Source organism: Bubalus kerabau, chromosome 7 (assembly GCF_029407905.1).
Source record: "Bubalus kerabau isolate K-KA32 ecotype Philippines breed swamp buffalo chromosome 7, PCC_UOA_SB_1v2, whole genome shotgun sequence".
Classification (NCBI taxonomy): domain Eukaryota; kingdom Metazoa; phylum Chordata; class Mammalia; order Artiodactyla; family Bovidae; genus Bubalus; species Bubalus kerabau.
The window spans coordinates 44,977,460-44,995,479 of NC_073630.1; the positions used below are offsets into that span (position 1 = coordinate 44,977,460).

The following is an 18,020-nucleotide window of genomic DNA, read 5'->3' on the forward strand; positions in this document are numbered from 1 at the left end:
CCTACCAGGCTCCTCCGTCCGTGGGATCTTCTAGGCAAAAGTACTGGAGTGGGGTGCCATTGCCTTCTCAGCTAGTATCCTTAATATTTAATACAAACGAAAGAGTTAATAAATCAATCCAAAAGAGGAACAGGCAAAAGAATTAGAAGAATCAAATATGTTGCCTATGTTTCTAGTCTGGGACAACACATAGATGTTGGTGATATTATTTCTAAAATAAGGAACTAGAAGAAGGAAGAGCAGGAGTTTTTGGAGGGGAACAAGAACAGAAAATTATAGAAGGGTAGAAATAATATTTGTTTGGGAGATGATAAATACGTGGTGCTGGGATTATCTATATTGATAAGGTCACCAGGGAAGTAAAATTTGAATCTGAAAAAAAACATGCCATACACATTCCTATCTTCATTTTTACTGTACTATGTGACTTTTTGAAGACATATATTTTGGGTTTGGTATTTTTAGCAATTTTTCTGGATACTCTGTTAAATATATTTATACCACAGGACTACCCAAAAAGCCTAAGGTAGTCTCCATTACCATGCTGGAGAAATATGTTTGAAAGAGACATACAGATTATTGAAAATTCCTAATTGTGTCCTTACCAGTAGACACATTTATGTTGCTGTGAAATAGGAGGCTACTGAACTGAACTGAAGAGGCAAAAATTGTGAATGCCTGCTATTAAATTTCCACTTGTATTTTTTTACTACAATATATATTCATCCACTTTGTTTTTGTTGTTATTATTGATCACTGAGCATGTTTTATTAATTACTGTTTTACATAATCTGTACTGGGGTTTCCTCTCCCTGTAAACAGGCTCTTATCCTTCCATATAGCTCTTTTAAAAGCACCGTTATCAAGTCTGCTTATAATGATTGTCCTTTGCCACACCTGCCTTATCTCTTCACCAAGCTTTCAGTAAACTACTGCAGAGAGCCTGCATCAGAATTACCTGGAGGGCGTGTTAGAACACCTGTTGCAAGGTGCCACCCCCACAGGAGTGATTGGTAGCTTGGGAGCAAGCGAGGCTGGGAATCTAAATTTCCTAACAGGTTCCCAGGTGATGCTGATATTGCTGATCTAGGCCCTCACTTTGAAACTCAGGGCTCTACCAGAGTGCTGCGTGCCTCGTGCCTCGAACCGATTGCATATGTTCACAGCGAGAGGCACTTAACTCACATGTGTTGATTTTGTGCCCTGTATGTAGGCAGGAATACAGGCCTTTCACTGGTTCACTTTCAGTATGTGTCACGTGATGTCAACATAATGGAGCAATTTGGTGTGGGTAGCAGAGCTGATGGAGAAGGCAATGGCACCCCACTCCAGTACTCTTGCCTGGAAAATCCCATGGACGGAGGAGCCTGGTGGGCTGCCGTCCATGGGGTCGCTAGGAGTCGGACACAACTGAGCGTCTTCACTTTCACTTTTCACTTTCATGCATTGGAGAAGGAAATGGCAACCCACTCCAGGGTTCTTGCCTGGAGAATCCCAGGGACAGGGGAGCCTGGTGGGCTGCCGTCTCTGGGGTCGCACAGAGTCGGACACGACTGAAGCGACTTAGCAGCAGTAGCAGCAGCAGCAGAGCTGAGCCTTTGCTGAGTTTTCCAACTCCCAATACAAATCATCCTTTCCTAGATTCCTTGCAGGACGTGCTATTTCCTGTGGAACCAGGACACTGACTTCCCTTGCTAAGGTTCCTTCTGGAAGCTGAAGATGAGCAGGTGAGTTCACTTCCCATGTCTAGGAATCTGGACATTTGTGACAGCGTTGGTTTTCCTGCGCTGATTTCTTTCATTGCTCCTTGTTAAGGACCTTGAAGTTTGCCTTTTTGTGCAGGTGAGTCTAATGTTCTGGGCCTGGCATTCCCCAGACTGACTTCAAACACCCCAGGTTGCCTTCTTCTCTGCTTTTCAAACATGGATTATTTATTCAGTTGAACAATATTGTTGCTATTTCTATGACTGCTGTGCATTTGTTCCCTCTCTTCATTTCTGTATGAGTTTCCAGACCCCTCAACCCCCAGCTCTGTCTCCCACATGCTCTGAGACTCAGAGTGAGCATTCTGTTTTGGTCTTTTTCCTCCGTGAATGAGTGTTTTTTTCTGGTAAAATCGTGCACCTTGGCTGGAAGGTTCTAATGCCACCTACACGCATGACTTAGATCTAAGTAAGTCAACTATATCATTTTTCCGTTTTGAACCTGGGTCAACAAGGTCTGTGGGCTTGCTAGGCAAAGTGTAGTCTGAGGATCTGTGGCTTTCAGGCTGTTAGGGAAGCTTGTTAGAAATACAGAGCCTCATGCCGCATCTCCTATGTGTTGAATTAGAATATAAGGTGTAACAAGAGCCCCAGGTGATTGTCATGCACATTGTAAAGAACTGATTTATGGTATAGCCCCAATAGGATGAACTCCTCCTACCTGTGACTAATTGTGACTCTCAGCATTACCAATCACTATATTTTCCAACTTGATCATGCCACAGATGTAAGTTTACAAAACTGTGTTCAGTGAGTTTCCCACTGACAGTGTGAACTACCGCCAATAACCTATGATTCTGCAGGAATCCAAAGTGTCTCTGTGTACATCTCACGCTTGTTGTTTCTTGGTGTATCTTTTGCGCAAGGCCTTTTCAACTATGTCAGTAAATTCCTTCATGCTTTTGGCCATGATTTGATGTGGGTGTAGATGACAGGCAGCCCAAGGGTCCCGGGTGCTTGAGTACCACTCCAGTTCAACAATACATTTTAGGTTCTTAATGTGATCCTGGCCCACAGTAGGTGACCATGCAGACCTCTCTCGTCAGCATTTATTATGAAGAAGGTGTTGAAAATAGATCAGGCTGGGTGAACTTATGTTGTGGTGTTCACCAGAGCTTCTGCGGTGGGCGGGGCCAGCAGTGCTGGGACTAGTAGGTAAGTCTGGTTCAGGCACCTATGGAGTCAGTGCTTCTGCTCTGGGTGCTGGTGTGCGTGTGGTCTTGTGTGTGTCCCCCAAGAGTGGAATCTCAATTGCCCCATCCTATGGAGTTCCTAAAGTCAAGCCCTGCTGGTCTTCAAAACCAAATACTCTGGGGAATTCTCCTCCTGAGGCCAGACTTCTAGGCTCGGGAGCTTAACATGGGGATCAGAGCTCTCACACCCCGTGGGAGAACTTCTGCAATATAATTGGTCTCCAGTTTGTGGGTCACCCAACTGTTTGGTATGGGAATTTATTATATAAGTGCGTCTCTCCTACTGTTTTGTTGTGGTTTGTGCCTTTACACACACACTTTTTTGCTAGGTATCTGTGTGTGTGTGTGTGTGTGTGTGTGTGTGTATAAAATCGATGGTTGTTCAGCAGTTGTGATTTTGCAGTGCTCATGAGAGGAGGTAAGTTCAAGATCCTTCTACTCTGCCATTTAGTCCCTTCTCTTTTTTCAGAATTTAGAATTAAAATATATCTAATCTTTACAGTTGGTGGACACAATCTTATATTTATTTCACTTTACTACAAAATATAAGCAATAAAATGATTTTGATTAATTACTCTATATCCTGAGTATATTCAGAAATTAAAACAGTTTCATAATAAATTTGTTTATGTCTCACCTGGTTTCAAAAAGGGATGTGAAAAGGCTTATCTAGCCAAGTAAAAGTCATTCGGAGCTTTAAAAGAATATTGACTTTGGTATTTGTTTTCTTGAGGCCTTCTTTTTGAAGAATTGACATGCTATGAAGAAAATTTTGTTAGTTTTTTTGTTTGTGTGGTTTTTTTTTTTTGTCCAGAAAATATTCCTAGTCAGTGCATAATTACCTTTCAAAAGTACAAGAATACATTGTAAACTAATGGATTTCCTTAACAATGAACCCTCTCTATGTACTTTGTTGTGTTTTCCATCACAGCCTTTAAGAAAAAGAAGATAGCTGTTTCTAAAAATTCCTCACAGTATAAACCCCATTTCCTTTCTATGTTAAAAATATAGTCAAAATAATATTGTTAATCATAAATATACATGAAGCAGTCTAAAAATGAATCAGAATTTTTGAATTGAATTTATGAGTTTCTGCCTATAAGGTTTTGGTTAATAAAAAAAAAAAAAAAAAGGCAATTATCCTCACATTCTGTCAAGTCGAGGGCCAAGTTTCAGTATTCTCCAGGATCATTCTCAAGTTTCAAGTCCGTAAATCTTTTAAATTTTGCTTTAAGTCAGCATCCATTGCTGGACCTTGGCAGCCCAGAGGTGGAAACTGGCTCAAAGGTATGTTTTTCTTGGCTATCACACCTTTCTTCTTCATCCTCCTCATCATCTTACTTGCTTTAGGGAGATGTATACTCTGCAGTTCACACTTACTAAATTACTAATTTCCATGTTTCTCCTGGATACTTTGGACAGGAAGAAGGGAAAGCTTAATGTTAAAGTCAAAGACGCTTGGGTCAGATGTCGTGGTTTGTAACCTTCCTCCAGTACTGGTTAACTGTTTCACTCACTTTTGAATGCTCCAGTTTCTCCATCTATAAAATTAGTATAATAGTCCTGGCTTCAGTTGCATACAGGTAGGACTGGGTGCAGTGCTCCTTACAAATGCCTCAAACATTATCTGGCAAGTAAAGATGCTCAAGAAGTGTTAGCCATTATTCTTATCTGCTCCCTGAAATTTGCATCTATAAACCATCCTACAGAGGACTTTACCCAGAGAGGGCCAATAAGACAGTTAATATTAGAAAATGTTAACTCTTTTTATGGTCTGGCTCCTAAAAAGATTTGAGTTGTAATTGCACCAAAGTTTACTTTATCGAAAGAACTAAGTACAGCTTTTAAAGTGGCTGTGACCTTAAACACTGAAGTCTCTTGAATTGTGTTATTCTACTTTTCTTTCCTTTTGTCCCACTTGTAAGTGATTCATGTTCTAAAAATCACAAAAGTATTAAAGAATGAACTATATGAATAAGTAAAATGTATAAGAATGTAAGAAATAATTCTTGTATATGTTATTTACCCTCACCTACTTTATTGTAATGGATAATAGTAATAATAGCCAGCATTTATTGAGCTAAAGTGCTAAACACTATATATGTGTGTGTGTGTGTGAAATCTCACTGAATTTTCTCAGTTGCTCTTTGATTCTTTGACATTTGTTCTCTTTCCTTTTTAATCTGCTTTTTGAAAATTAAATAGAGGCTAAGAGAAGTTAAGCAACTTGCTCAAGACCACACAGTACTTGGTGAGAACTTGCTTACTAGCTAGTGAGTGGTGAAGCCCTTGTTTTGATGCTTGTCCATCTGATTCCATGTTTTCTCCTCTTATACTCATGTTTCCAGTCCCTCTGATCCTTGGGTGTTGCACTCTGAAGACCGTCCCATCCCTGCAGTCCTCCCTAATCCATTTATTACCCAGTTGGATACACTCAAGTTGTAGCTCTGAGCCCTCTCCTGAGCATTATGTCAGGCTTGCTTTCTGGTCCAAAGTCCCCACCACTGTGAATAAAAACAGTGCTTCTCAAGCCTTGCCCTAGCCATGTGGGGCCTGATTTTTTAGGATAAATGTATCTACAGTGAACCAGGAGAGTTTGTCACCCTGCTTTTATCACCAACAGCACTAGCATTAGGAAATTCACCAGGTGCCTACATTTTTCATCTGTAAAATAAAAATCCACATTATGCTTACAAGTTATATAGCTCTTCTGGAAATGAGAAAATTGAACTTTTCAAATTCTTGGTTGCAAGCTGTGCTGTAAAACATCATTACTGATTATTTGATAAGTACTTTCTGGTCTTTGCAATTCAAAGGTGATGGTTTTGACTACCATCACTCTCCATGTGAACAGCAGGAGCACAGAGGGACCAAAGCTTGAGGTAGCCCTGTCTCTCACTTGAGGGCTGAGGTAAAATGTGTCCTTTGGGAGCAGAAGTGCATAATTAGGAATTGTCTCCATTCTGTCTCCATATTATTTAAGAACCTGTAAGGATATAGTGACAGAGACCCTAAATGCTGTTACACTGGTTTCCCAAATCGGAAAGTACTCACGACTCAAAGTACTCTCCCATTGGCCACCATTTTGAGACCAGAGACTAGATACCTGATGAGATGTGAGTGGTTTTGGGTGTGGTGGCTGGGAGGATGAGGTGGGGCTAGGTTTGCGTGGCAGGAGTTACTCATCTTTAGACCAAAAAAATGTGACCCCTATTAGACCTCTATGCCTTGATGATGCGTCTTTTGCAATTCTCATTGTTAACCTTAATTTAAATAACATTATAAGTATTATACCCTTAATTGGACTTTTGCCTCCAAATGCATTATATTCATAGTTACTTATACATAAAAATTTTTTTATGTATTCATTTTTCTACCTATCAATGCATTCAACCTTATGTTATTAAACAGACATTTATCTAGAGCCTGTTAAGTGCTAGGTGCTGGGAGATTAAAGCCGCATGGCATGGTTTCTGTCAAAAGCTATGTATTACTAATTCATGAAAGGCAGAATACTATTATATAATGTGATGAGAGTTATAACAGTGATGGGTAGAAATTGTTCTGAGAAAAACCATTTGGACAGAGTGCTCGTTTGTGTGTGTGTTAGTCACTCAGTCGTGTTCAACTCTCTGTGACGCCATGGTCTGTAGCTTTCCAGGCTTCCCTGTCCATGGAATTCTCTAGGTAAGAACACTGAAGTGGGTAGCCATTCCCTTCTCCAGGGATCTTCCTGACCCAGGGATCGAACCTGGATCTCCTGCGCTACAAGCAGATTCTTTACTGTCTGACCCACCAGGGAAGCACTTTCACTCATATATAGGAACCATCAATAACATGTGTTGGCTTCAACAACATATAATCCACAGGTTGTAGATGGAAGGATTTTAAGATAGTACCTATTATAAACTTAATTTTCACAATATAACACGTGTTTTATATGATAGGAATGAATGAATACATGAATAACAAGCAAATGCATCCATGTTACGGGAAAGGAAGATATCAGAGAAAGCTAAAGAGAATCTCAATAACCATATAAGCAAGTAGATTGTGAAGTGTGAAGGCACACTAACCAAATTAACTGCAATAAAAAATAACAAGAGGGAGGGGACATGTGTATCAGTTCAGTCAGTTCAGTTGCTCAGTCGTGTCTGACTCTTTGCAACCCCATGAATCATAGCACGCCAGGCCTCCCTGTCCATCACCAACTCCCGGAGTTCACTCAAACTCATATCCATCGAGTCGGTGATGCCATCCAGCCATCTCATCCTCTGTTGTCCCCTTCTCCTGTCCCCAACCCCTCCCAACATCAGGGTCTTTTCCAATGAGTCAACTCTTCACATGAGGTGGCCAAAGTACTGGAGTTTCAGCTTTAGCATCAGTCCTTCCAAAGAACACCCAGGACTGATCTCCTTTAGGATGGACTGGTTGGATCTCCTTGCAGTCCAAGGGACTCATAAAAGTATTCTTCAACACCACAGTTCAAAAGCATCAATTCTTTGGCACTCAGCTTTCTTCACAGTCCAACTCTCACATCCATACATGACCACAGGGAAAAACCATAGCCTTGACTAGATGGACCTTTGTTGGCAAAGTAATATCCCTGCTTTTGAATATGCTATCTAGGTTGGTCATAACTTTCCTTCCAAGGAGTATGTGTCTTAATTTCATGGCTGCAATCACCATCTGCAGTGACTTTGGAGCCCCCCCCCCCCAAAAAAAAGTCTGACACTGTTTCCACTGTTTCCCCATCTATTTCCCAGGAAGTGATAGGACCGGATGCCATGATCTTCGTTTTCTGAATGTTGAGCTTTAAGCCAACTTTTTCACTCTCCTCTTTCACTTTCATCAAGAGGCTTTTTAGTTCCTCTTCACTTTCTGCCATAAGTTGATATATGGCAAAAACCAACATGATACTGTAAAGTAATTATCCTTCAATACAAATAAATTTTTAAAAGTTTTAGTTGAATTAAATAACATTAGACAATGAGAATCATATAAATGAAAGGTGGATGATTTTATAGTATGAAGAGTGCTATTGGTCAGGGGCATTTATCTTGGGAGGTGGGAAAAATGTATGTGTTTGACTTTGAGGGTGTGAGGCTTTTGCAAAGGACCAAGTCAGGAAAGGACATTGTGAGTGGATGTAAGATAGCACAGCAAAGGAAGATGGTGGGTAATTAATTATACACTGAATTTGGCAGAAGTGCCAGGATGGAAGGGAGCTGGAAGGTAGTTTGTACCAAAGGAGAAAGGACTGTTCTCCTAAGGGTTTGGACTTTATGGTGAGTAACAGGAGAAAGTTCAAGTGCTTGGGGCCAAGAACTATCATGACTCTCTCTAAAGTTCAAATACATCAATAAATACTATCTTTATTTTCCGCATTATATTGAGGAAAAATTAAACCCTTTCCTCAAGCAGTTGTATTTTCTCAATCATATTTAGGTTTGACTGATTTGAAACGATCTGCAATTTGTTTCTTACTCTATTTTGTTCTTTCACCCAACAGCTATTTATTCTGTTTCTGTTGGTGTTATTAACCTTGGCAGTGAACATTTATCTAAAACACCTTCAGAATATAAATTTCTCAGATTAGCAATAATTTGAAGCCTGGAGATCTGGATAATGTATTTGTGTTCATTAAGGAAATATTCATACCTCAGTTTTAACTAGCTCATATCCATCATACTCAAGAAGACCCACATTCTGAAATATCTGAAATTACAGATGTTAATTTTTATGCAGATTATCCGGTTGTTATTTTTCTCATGTTGACCATTCTGCCCGAGCCTAGCCTCAGTGATTGTCTGGTGTAAAATACCTAACTATATTCGTGTTCTCAAAGGTTGCTTGACCATTCTATCATGAATAGACAGTCTTTTGATATAAGCAATAAATTTGAGGCTTAGGAATTTAATTTTCCACACATAGCAAGAGAAATGTAGTCACCATCTCTCTTAATGCTTAAATGCACCTTCAAAGTACAAGGTTTGAATGTGTTGGTGAATACTTTATGCTCAGCCAGCTAACGCAGAGGTGACAAGGAAGGAACATGGTTGGTCTGGCAAAGAGTCACCCCTTTCTCAACATGTTAAAGCACTCTAACTCACAACTGGCAGGGGATGCTACATTACAATGCAATTATCATGAATCCTTCCATATTTCAGCCATTCATGTGTGTCCACCTCATATGGAAATCTCCCTTGTAGCCTTGTCTTTAGAAGAGAAAGCAAAGCCAGAGGGAAAGCAAGGAACTCCTTGAGGTTTGAGAGCTCAAGCTTCTGAGAGTCATGGTCAGGGCACTACAATAAGAGAGAGTTTATAAGTACGTGGGCTGGGTAGCTCAAGAAAATTGATGTAAGGTATGTTACATAGCTAGCCCTTGAACTACAAAAGATTGATTTTATCATGAGGTTGAGGAAAATCCCACTTTTGCTCTCCAATACATAAGCCTTAACTCTAGAGGTGAGGAGGGGAAAAGATCAGTCCCAATTCCACTGTCCCCGGTATTTACCCGAGGGTGGGGGGATGAGAATTAGAGAGAGGGGAGAGATGGTTCCAGTTGACTCTATCTCAGTCATTTCTCAGATAAAACACACATACAAATATTCAGTCTTACTTTGGCTGAGTTACCCTAAAGTGGACTGGGGAAGGGGATTCATCACCTGGCTTTTTATACCAATTTTATCCTCCTGGTACCTTGTATACCCACTCTATCCTACCCTGTTTTGTTTTAACTACATCATTTAATTATCTGCCTATATCTGTCTATATCTGTTTTATTCTTTTTGTCAGGGTCTTAGCCAAGCATTGTTCTGTAAACTAGAAACCTCATAAAATCGGACATATTTCTTGCCCTTTCAAAAGAGCTCAAAAGACAGTAGTGACGAAAGATGGTTGTACTCAAAATCAAGGCTGGGCCAGGATATTCGTTTCTAGAAAAGTCAGGCATTTTATATTCAGAAGCATTTTATAACTTGGAGAGTATTTACCATTACTAAAAGGTTGTCATGAAAACATCCCCCAACCAGGGCAGCTGTATAAGAAACTAGACACATCATGAAAATACTGGGCTCCAGGAAGAGCTTGCAGTACTGGAAACACACCTCTGTAGGAATTCATTTCAAAAGAAGACGCAGAGCTACATTTTACCTGTCAGGAAAATTTTAAGTCTACATATGCAAAGTCAAGGCTGTTACCCGCTTGTAAACACCGAGTCTACTGGGAACATTCACAATCCTGACATCTTTCCATTGTCTGCTGCATTTGATCTGAGATAGCAAAAATGCCAGCAAGTCCCCAAAGACTCCATATATAAGCAGGCTTGTAGCTATTATTTGTAACTGGCAGAGATTCTGAAATCAAAACATTTTTAACCCTAAACACCTCCTCCGGGGCTGAGATAAAATGCCATTTCAAACTGGTCAACCTGGGTGTTGTAAAGAAGGCCAGATTTGAATTCAGAAAGATGTGAGTTTGAATCCAGGCTCCTTTACTGCCAGTATGAGAATCTGTAAGGCCCACTTTGATTGGGGTAGCGGTACCTGCTGAGCTTAGGGTAATGAATGCAAACAATATATAAGAGCGTATTATTAGAATAACTAGAATTTTAAAAGTTTTCAGTAAAGAAAAAACATGGTGAGTTACAGTAGCAGTGGTCTGACTAAACAATACAAAAGAATAAAGCTCATATTTGTGGTTAAAGCTGCTTCTCCTAGTGATATCTAAAATTATTTGTAATTAAAGCATGTCTAATATACATGCATTAACGAAATATATCCAAAGGAAAATTAGGCAAAATATATAATAAGACACATACTGTACGCCAGGACCTGTTCTAAATAATTTACATGTATTAACCATTTTTATTAAGTCTAATTATTTTCATAAGACACATACTATAAGCCAGGATCTGGCCTAAATAATTTACATGTGTTAATTCAACCATTTTTACTAAGTCCATTATTATTTAAATATTATCTTCACTTTGCAGCTGTGGATACTAACCCTCAGTAAGGTTAAATAATTGGATCAACATTACACAGGTAGTCAATGCTGTGGTCAAGTGGACTGAAACAGTCTAGTACTAGAGCCTGTGCATTTACTAATGGTATTATACTTCCTATACCATTCCTAAATAAGTTGACAACCTTTTCTAAAGAAGAAAGGAGCCCCATATATGGCCAATTTAATTATGATCCTTATCCTGTCGTTTTAAGATGAAAAGAAAAACTGATAAAATATTCTAGTGTCTGTGTGGTTAATTGGTGAAATGCTGTAGAATAATCTGTATGTGGGAGAAGGCAATGGCAACCCACTCCAGTACTCTTGCTTGGAAAATCCCATGGACGGAGGAGCCTGGTAGGCTGCAGTCCATGGGGTCGCACAGAGTCGGACACGACTGAAGTGACTTAGCAGCAGCAATCTATATGTGCTCCAGATTATATATTAAGATAAGAGTGTAAACTTATTTTAAGTTTAAGAACAGTCTTCATTTGCCTATCCACCCACTCATCCATCAATCCATCCATTCTGGTTGTAGAAAAATGATGCAGAACAAAGTTTTAAGCTAGGTAGACTTCACTTCTAGTTCCACTTTTACCACTCACTAATTGACCCTGAGAAAGCAAGATTATCCGATTGAGTCTTTTTTAAAGTATTCTTCAATGGGGTATTATGAGAATCAATGATACAATGTTTTAGCCCTCTAAGCACAGTATATGGTACAAAATTAAACTCAATAAATGATGGTTATTAATATTAGTATTCAGAATTTTATATGTTCTGAGCCTATAAAGATGAGTAAAACACACTTCTTGCCCTCTACAAGATCTAGTGTTTTAATAGGGACATGACATAAGTGTGATAAATGTGGAATGGTAAATTCTATGAGGGTTTAGGTACAGAGGAGTTAGGAATGAAAAAAATGATTAATAATTTGAAATTTTATAATGTGTCGAGCACTGAGATAAGTGCATTGGCACTTCACTTGCCATCTTCTTTAATTCTCTTGATGACCCTAAGAAATAAGAACTATTATCTCTATTCTACAAATGAAGAAAATAAGTTTAGAGAAATGAAGTTATCTGCCCAGAGTATATACTCAGGAGAAAAGAGTGGAGACCTTAACCCAAGTTATCTCTAACATGAAAAATGACGCCTTTAAGCTGAGTCTTCAGTGATGGCCAGGTATTCTTGAGCACACCAGTAGCAAAGGATATTCAAGGCACTGGAAGCAGTAAGAAAAATGGCAAAAGGAAATCAAACGGTGTGATGTATTTAGAAACTTTGGGTAATTCAGTATTCACTTGAGGACTACTTATTGAGGGTCTGTGATGTGCCAGGGGCTGTTTTAGATGCTGGATATATGAAGCCTAAGAGACACAGACTGAAATTCCTGTTTGGACTTTATTCCTTTGGAGAAAGATACCCAAAGTAACACATACGCACATAAGATAAATTCTTTACAAAGTAAAATATAAAAATACAGTAAACTATAAAACCTCTGTTCTAATTACTATTGAGAAAAATGAAGCAGGAAAGAGGTCCAAGTATGCTGACAGCAGGAAGTATTTCTGATTTTCAGGAGAGAGGGAAGGCTTAGTGAAGCAGAGATATGAGTGTTGCAGGGACCAAATCATGAAGGATCTTCTACACCAGGCTCAGAGGTTTGGACTTTGTCCTTTTGAAATGGGTGTCTTTAAAAAATATATATATAGGGACTGGAATGAGCTTCAGGATGGTGAGAATGTAGCTGAGTTTGAGGCATTTATAGGGTTGGAAAAAATGAGAGGGTGAAGGAGAGAACATTCTAAGGAAGAATGTCAACACATCATGGTTTCACGAATTTACTGGAGATGAGCTGGAATGAGAATGAGTTTGGTATATGAGAACCCGGTAGATATCAGGCCATTCTGGGGAAAGCCTGGATCATAGGAACTACATCTGGAGGACTCTGCAGTTAGCTTCCTGGGAAACTGAGCATGATACCTAACTTCTCATCCTCTAGTCACCCCTTACCAAAGTTAGGGATAATACAGCCCCTCCCTCATAAGAAGAGTTACACTAAATAATACAGATGAAATATTACTTTTGTGCCTGGTAAATAGTAAATTTTCACAAAAGGTTAGCTGTTACTATATGCAGTATCTTGGGAGCTGGGAGGGTATAGCAGAGATTGGCCCCAGGTTTAGGGATTGTTATGGAAGGAAATATGATTGAAAGTACTGTGATTTCAGGAGGCTGATTATATTACATAAATCTAAATATTCATCTCTAATATGAAAATTCATAATCTAAAAGGCCAAGGCTTATAACAGTTAATGTAGACTAACCCTTGAGATAATACAAAGGTCAAAATAGCTCTAATAAAATTTAATAATTAGGAAGTTTGAGCTTTGGAAATGGAAAGATATATGAGTAACTCAAAAAAAGTGTCATTTTAAATAAATGCAATGCCTATCTCCATATTGCTGCCAAATTTTAATTTTTTATGAATTCAAATAGGCTAGGAACAAACTTCAGTGCTTCAAAAGAATGTCTGATTGATGGTCATTTCTCTGTAATGAGAGTTACTTGAATGTGACAGCAGGCACCAATGTGTTGGATTCGGCAAGAAGGACATGCATCGTACCATCGCCTGTCTTGGAAGGGGTCTTCACTTTTGCCAGAAACCCAAATGATAAATAGAATCTTAGTCTCACCTATCACAACAATAAATTGCTACCTACATGTATCTTAATTTTATCTTAAAATTATGTTTCTTTAAAGTTAATGTCTGCTTAATGAATCGAATTGGACAGAGTTCTTTTTTTTTTTTTTTTTTTTTTTTTGAGATTTCCAGCTCAGTAGAAATATATACCTTGCTTTCCTCAAAAACTGCCTCAGTTATCACTCAGTTCTGGTTTATGCATTAAAGATCACAGCAAGTAGGCTTTTAAAATGTAATCATAAAGTTCTCTTTAGGGCTACTTGTCTGCCACTAAAAGTGGGAAGAGAAACTGATTTGGTTTTATGATAACAGATTTAACTCTCAGTATTAAGAATTTTTGTCAAAAGTGATGTTGGATTGTAGTAAATTCATGAAATGTCACCCTTTGATCACAAAGAAAACTACAAGGAATTTGAACTAAACAAATCTTAAGGGGCCACCAGAGGAACAACTCGATGGCAGTTATCAGGCAGAGATCAGCTTTTATGTTCAGTTCTCAAAATAAATACGAGCGCTCCCAAAATGTTAAGGAGTAAGTATGACAGCTTTAATCAAGTTTGCAAAATAAATTTCATTCTCAAGTTGACAGGTTCCTGGGTATAAGGGACACTTAACTTCTGAAAATTGTACTTTGTATGGTTGTATTGAGAAGACTCAGTTTAAGTGAATGCAAGCCTACCAGATTATTGGGCATAACAAGTAATATAAACATAATTTCTCCATTAATTAGTCTTAATGTATTGAATAAAATGGTTCATTAAACAGATTATATTGAAGAGCAATTCTCCTGGTAGCAAATACATCTGTGATAACATCCTTAAAATACAAAGATGTGATATAAGAAATTTTTGGTGAAATTTTAGAAAGTAGAGATAGAACAGCTGGTTTAATACAACTTGTAGTCAGAATGGTCTGGGGAACCTAGATGCTTGTATGATGAATATCTAGTGTTTGGTTCTTTTCAGCATATATATTCTTTTCTTTTGATAACAGATGCTGGGTTATCCTTTGGGGAACCGCCTCAATCCCATGACATTGCACACTCATGTTATCTTGGTATCAGTGTGACTTAAGAGAAAGATCAAGGGATACAAGGCCAGAAGACTGAGATCCATGGCCAGGCTCTGGTTCAGTGTAACTCTGGGCAAGTCATGTAACCTTTATGAGGGTCTGGTTTCTCATTTTTAGCATGAAACCAATACTATTAATAGTACTGATATAAATACTTTTCAGGATTATGTTAAGGATTACATAAGTCAGTCATGAAAAAGCACTGCTGCACAGATATTAAAAATACCCAGGGGGTGCTTGCTAATGTAGTTCAATGTGACCCACCTTGACTGGCAAGCTTATTACAAGGTTAAAAAAATATGAAAGCAACAATTAGTGCATTTTACAGTATGTACATGATACCTTAATCGATTGTTGTGTAAACAGCTTATTTTCATCTGGGAGTTGCCTTTTCATTATTGACATGAGGATAATAAATGTATCTTATGTAAAATGAGGCATCCCATTCATGCCCATTTGTCATTCCCCACAAATCAGATTGACACTTGGGAGACATCGGCCACCCCAGGTGTACTGTATTGGCTTTAGCTTCTTGGGAGTGGAGTGCAGCCTGGTGAGGGGCTTGAGCAGAGAGCCCCAGGCTGCTCACCATGAAGGTCTAGTGAGCACGATCATGGGTATTTTTGTGGAGTTATTTATGCCATCAAGGCTAATTCTGTTTTCCTTTTGTAAGTGAGATAGAACCACTTGCCCATGACATGTTTACCTCAGGATTGTACAGTACCCTAATGACAGAATAAATACTGCTTATTTTATATTCATTTTTTCCCCTTAAACATCGTACACACAAAAGAAGTGGCACAGAATTCAGAGGTAATGGGGAACCAGAAGCACTTAGTGTGTTAATTTAAGGAGTGTGTATAAACTTCATGCAGATTGAAATGTCCCAACAGCTTGCAAATGGGTTGCTCATGTATTCAAGGCAGCAGTTCTGAAGGTACATTATTCATAAAGACCACAGAATGTAGCTTTTTATGTTTATTGTTCGCTTTCACAGTCTGTCCCACCCTGAGTCTCATAGTCTAACAGGGTGGTACATGGGTGCCTGATTGCCTCCAAGAATGTCTGTGGGAACTGAGCCCCTCCGAGTGGAATAAGAATAGGGCTTCGAAGTAAAAATAGCCTGCGCTGAAATACCAGTTGACCACTTCTGAACTAGGGTGGCCTATTGATCTTTGGCCATTACTTTTTATTTTCTGATCCTGAGTTTCTTATCTGTAAGCTGAAGGACTAACAATGCTCTCAGCACAGCGGTAAAAATAACATGGGAGATGTATGCAAAGGGCTTCTTCGGTCCAGTGTAGAGAATTTTATTAACTGAATTAAATAAGAGTTATTAGTATTCACCTTCACAATAAGAGTGTGGGGCAGTGAAAAAGTCTCGCATTCAAAAGGTATTTCACCCACTGAGTCATATCTCCCCCTGAGTGAGAAAGGATTCTAAAACCAAGAAGTTTACCATGGTGTCTCATCCCCTGGTTGTTCAGTTGCTCAGTCATGTCTGACTTTTTGTGACCCCACGGACTGCAGCACACCAGGCTCCCCTGTCTATCACCAACTCTTGGAGCTTACTCAAACTCACGTCCATCGAGTCTGCGATGCCATCCAACCGTCTCATCCTCTGTTGTCCCCTTCTCCACCTGCCTTCAGTCTTTCCCAACATCAGGGTCTTTTCCAATGAGTCAGCTCTTTGCATCAGGTGGCCAAGGTATTGGAGCTTCAGCTTCAGCATCAGTCCTTCCAATGACTATTCAGGACTGATTTCCTTTAGGATTGACTGGTTGGATCTCCTTGCAGTCCAAGGGACTCCAAAGAGTCTTCTCCAACACCACAATTGAAAAGCATCAATTCTTTGGCACTCAGGTTTATTTAAGGTCCAACTCTCACATCCATACATGGCTACTGGAAAACCCATAGCTTTGACTAGACAGACCTTTGTCAGCGTTTTAATACACTGTCTAGGTTTGTCATAGTTTTTCTTCCAAGGAGCAAGCTCTTTTACTTTCATGGCTGGAAATCATCTCCTGGAAATCAGTCTGATTCTTCATGCTTCTGTTCAGGAATATCTTAAATACCTCAGGGAAAAAATTTTGTGTACTTTTCACTAAAAGTACAGATATATCTTCTCTCCAAATTATTGTACAATTTATTTCTTCATCTTTCAAAGCTTTTGTTATAGGTATAAATTCATTTTAAAGGACTTTGAGATAATGAAAAGGAGGCTTCCCTAGTGGTTCAGATGGTAAATAATCTGAGCCAGCGGTTCACATTCTTTACCATCTGGTAAAGACCCGGGTTTTACTATCTGCAGGAGACCAGGGTTCCATCCCTGGGTTGGGAAGATCCCCTGGAGATGGGAATGGCAACCCATTCCAGGAGTTTGAGATAATGACATTGCCAAAAAAATCGCCACTTGCACAATTTTGCTAAAACTAGATTACTTCTTCCCACACAGCAACATGTTACTTTTCCCTAAGGTAGAAATGCTTCCCTACCTTCAAAATGAAACTGAGGACCTGAGGACAGGATTATGCAGGTTTTTTCAGATTCATGTCCAGCTTGGATGCTAGAGCATACAAAGCATTTCTCCAATACTTTCCACCTATCTATTTGTAGTTTCTCAAACACAGCCTGGTCTTTCAGGAATCCCTGCCTTTTCAAACATTTTTCCTTCTGGCCATTTGTCCTTCCACCATCTCACCTGGCTCGCCAGTTATGGCCTGTCCTTCAAAATCACTTCCTCAGTAAACTGTGTTCTAAGTGTCCCCACCTGCCTCGTCTTGCTGGACTTCTGGCTCTTCCTCTCTTTCCCTAAGCCTTCCCTGCAGACCTGCACCATGCAGCTTATTTCTGTGTTAGATTTGCCTCTTTGCCTCCCTTCCCTCAGTGCGTTCATTCATGTCTAAAGAACAGGTGTGTCTTTATCTCCTCACAGGGCCAGGAGCACAGTGAGACTCAGTAATTATTCCTGTTTGGCCCTGTGGTTTACATCCAAGCAAAGCTGTTGTAGGCAACATTAACACTGAGAAATGCCGGAGTAACTGAATAAACGCATACAGCAGATTACTATATCCACAGCAGAAGAGGTTATTTTAAGAACCACTGCTTGTTTTGCATCTAAGATGGAATAGCAAATGTAATTTCTTTACCATCAAAAGAAGCTACCTTCCAAGATAGGACAGCCTCTATTTTTTAAAGAAAGGAATTAAATTAGAGGAAGCATTTGCATTTTCACATTAGTCTTCTCTGAATATGCATGGCTGGTTGAATTCTGTCTGA

The 18,020-nt window shown here is 39.3% G+C and overlaps 1 long non-coding RNA gene across 4 annotated transcripts in view; it reads left to right on the top strand.

The window, feature by feature from the left end:
- Positions 1-1,114: 1,114 nt before the first annotated feature.
- LOC129657698 (uncharacterized) overlaps positions 1,115-18,020 on the top strand; it is a 36,795-nt gene continuing 19,889 nt past the window's right edge. Inside the window, exons 1-3 of one of the 4 annotated variants that reach the window (XR_008716999.1) lie at positions 1,115-1,205; positions 1,642-1,727; positions 13,466-14,110. This is a non-coding gene — a long non-coding RNA (uncharacterized LOC129657698). Of the gene's footprint in view, positions 1,248-1,641; positions 1,728-13,465; positions 14,111-18,020 lie in introns of those variants that run through there. The other 3 variants (XR_008716997.1, XR_008716998.1, XR_008716996.1) reach the window with 3 other exon arrangements.